Source organism: Rattus norvegicus, chromosome 20 (genome assembly GCF_036323735.1).
Source record: "Rattus norvegicus strain BN/NHsdMcwi chromosome 20, GRCr8, whole genome shotgun sequence".
Taxonomy (NCBI): domain Eukaryota; kingdom Metazoa; phylum Chordata; class Mammalia; order Rodentia; family Muridae; genus Rattus; species Rattus norvegicus.
In genome coordinates this window covers 38,372,169-38,375,523 of record NC_086038.1, presented here as the reverse complement: position 1 = coordinate 38,375,523, position 3,355 = coordinate 38,372,169, and the positions used below count along the sequence as shown (strand labels likewise).

Genomic DNA, 3,355 nt, shown 5'->3' with positions numbered 1-3,355 from the left:
TTCCTAGGACATTTTTTGGCTTCCTTGTTCTGTGTCCAGAATGGCACGTAAGGGACTGCGAGACTTTGGGAGAGACTTTGCTGAGTCTGATAGGTTTCTTGAGGTCTTGTTCCGGGTCTCCTGTTCTCAGGTGTGAGCCGTGGCTGGTGTAAAGCATAGTGGCATGACCTTGATTCAAGGGTCTGGAGTACGACTGAAGCCCACGGCTCCTTTCGAGTGGGCGGAGCTCCAGGAGCAGAGGCAAAGGTATTTAAGGGCAGGGGTCCCAGCCCTACGGCTGGCATTTGCTGAAGCTTGTGCTTGCTCTGGAGCGGTCCTGACTACATTCTCCAGCTTTAGGTCTCCTGGCATCGAATCCTTAGGAGCATGGAAGCTGGAAGCAATGTGGATAACAGCTGTATGCTGCGGGAATCCCGGCGCAGGAAGACGGTTTGGCAGGCCTGGCAAAAGAAGGCCCTGTTATCAGCTTTCAGCAAGAACCAATACCCGAGCTCTGGGACAGGCAGGAACTGGCCAGGCAAATACAGCTCCCTTCCTCCCGCATTCGAGTGTGGTTTCAGAACCGAAGGAGTCGCACTGGAGAGGTGAGGCACGGCCCAAAGCGGTCCAGCAGAGGCTCCATTACCCTAGCCTCCCAACAGCTCGAGGAAGGGTTTGGCTCCAGGTCACAAGGTAGCAGCATGCCCTCGGACAGCAGAAGGCCTCGCACTCGACTCACCTTGCACCAGCGCAGTATCCTAGTGCAAGCCTTTGAGAGGAATCCGTTGCCAGGGTTTGCTACCAGGGAGCAGCTGGGCCAGAGTACAGGTTTGTCTGAGGACACGATCCACATATGATTTCAGAACAGAAGAGCGCGGCAAGCCCGCGCTCCAGATCAAGATGTGCCTGCTTCACAAGTGCAGGATGTGGCAACTGGAGGTCTCAGTGGCAGGGATGAAGCAGCACAGGACAACCTGTTATCGGTGGCTATCTCAGGAGGTGTGGGCATGGAGAACTCGAATTCCAGCGACCAGCCCCACTTCCACAAAAGGTCCCAGCAACCCCAAATGGCACTGCCCGAAGAACGAGGCCAATCACAGACAGCGACTCAAGCATACGAGGCAGGACCTCTGGAACTCCTCCTTGATTAACTGCTGGAAGAAGACCAAGTGGAGGGTGGCAGGCCATTCCCTGTGGATCTGGATGGAAATTCTTGTGGCAAGGAGCACGAGTTTGTGCATGAAACCATCTTGCAACTGGCTGCCACGGACTGTGTTTCCAAGGAATCCTCGAGTTATAGCGACCCAACCAATTTCTCCAGAGAACCTCAGCTACCACAATGGGCACAGCCTGAAGGACAAGGACAAGAACAGGCTCTCACTCAGGGATGCAACACGGGCCCCCAGGAACTCTTCCTGGATCAACTGCTGATGGAAGTTCGAGTGGAGACACACTCCCCAGGCTCTGTATATCTGGAAGGTGCAGGGCAGCAAATGGATGCAACACCTGAGCTGACTCTCTCTCTAGAAGAATATGAGGCTCTGCTGGATATTCTCTGAGTCCCAGCCTGGAAGTTCCTATCCAGAAGACACCTGCAATCCACACTTGAGAATGTTGACACCCAAAAAGTTAATGCATCAAAACCCCTATTACAGTGGCTGATTTCGATGCAAAGCATCTTGCTTACTAGAAGGAGGAAATGCACGTGGGTTTTCCATGTGGAGTGCCTTAGTGAGGGCCCTGAGACGAGGAAATGGGCTCTCAGAATGGGATTCTGCTGGAGGGGCAGAGGGCAAGATCACCAGGGACTCCTAAAACAACAAGAAGGCCTAATGAAAAGCCCAACTGACAGAACACAACATTGGACTGGCTCCATCAGACTCCAGGAAATCTCATGGGTCACCAGGTATAGGCTACACATCTCAGGACACTAAACCAGGAAGGAGTTATGAACACTTCTTCCTTGGGACTAAGAACTGCTGCTCTTCTTACCAATGCCTTATGCTTAGCTGTGAGATGACTAACAATCCACCCATTCTATATGTACTCCTGGCACATTTGTTTAGTTTACTTTTGTTTTGTTTTGTCTTGCACTGTTCTACTTACCATTGTATTCAATAAAGATTTGCATTGTTGGTTTGTTTGCTTGCTTGCTTGTTTGGTGGGTGTTTGTATGGGTGGTTGAAAGGCTGTTTGGTTTAGGCATGAGCTTTCCAATTGAAAGGGTGGTAAGACTTTGGAAGGCAGTGAGGCGGGATAAGAGGTCTGAAAGGGAAATAACAAGGAAAGCTGATCAGTGTTCAATGCAGACATGGCAGTGTTTGCTAAAGCAAACAAGCGGGGAAAATGTCAACTTAAAGAAGAATGTGTGTAAGGCCAAAAAACTGTAAATAAACATCATCCTGGAAATGGAGTGCAACCAAAGTATCGTGAACAATTCATTCCAGGATTGACACTGATTCAATCAGACAAGCCGAATTCCTTCCTCCTCCCACAGTGAGGTGTTTCCCAAAATCTCCCGTATCCGTCTTTTAACCTTGAGTTTCCCAAGCCTAGCACGGCCCTGCATTCCCTAATGTGAGGTCCCTCTGAACTCACCTGAAGACTGCAATTGCCTAGAGGTAGGCAGTTGGCCTTGGGTGAATGCAGCCACATTTCCTCAAGGAGCATAGGGCTTATACAATTCTTTCAACACAGGTTTTCGGTCTTTTGTTCCACATTCACAGGTCAGACTTGCTGGCCGGGTTTTTGTGTATGCTTCTGTGTGTGTATGTGTTAGTGTGTGTGTATGTGTTAGTTCGTGTGTTTGTGTGTGTGTGTGTATGTGTGTGTGTTATTTGTATTCGTGTTATATGTGTGTGTGTTTGCATGTTCGTGTGTGAGTGCCTGTGTGTGTGTGCTTGTGTTGTGTGTGTTATTTGTATTTGTGTTATTTGTGTGTGTATGTGTGTATGTTTGTGTGTGTCTGTGTGTGTGCTTTGTAGTGTGTGTGGTATTTCTATTTGTGTTATTTGTATGGGTATGTGTGTGTGTTTGCGTGTGTGTGTGTGTGTGTGTCTGTGTGTCTGTGTGTGTTTGTGCCTGTTTTTGCATGGACCATGTTAATTGTGAGAATTCCTGAAAATCTGGCTGAACTGTTCTGACAGGAAATGCATGAATGTGCATTCAAAAATCTCTACATGAACTATTGTGGTTTTTGGGCTATTTGCCTGTGTAAAAGACTTTCTTTCGGCATGTGCTATATTCTTCCCTCGGTTTAATAGAGTTCTGTTGCTCCCAACTACCAGCTAGCCCTACAAGCATGAAAGAAGTGCCATGACTTGCATGACTCCTGGAAGTGATGTCCTTGGGTCTCAGGACAAGTGGTTGGGATCCT

General features: G+C 48.8%; 1 pseudogene; it reads left to right on the top strand.

The window, feature by feature from the left end:
• The first annotated feature begins 366 nt into the window (after window positions 1-366).
• On the top strand, window positions 367-854 carry LOC134483946 (double homeobox protein A-like; annotated as a pseudogene).
• Window positions 855-3,355: the final 2,501 nt, after the last annotated feature.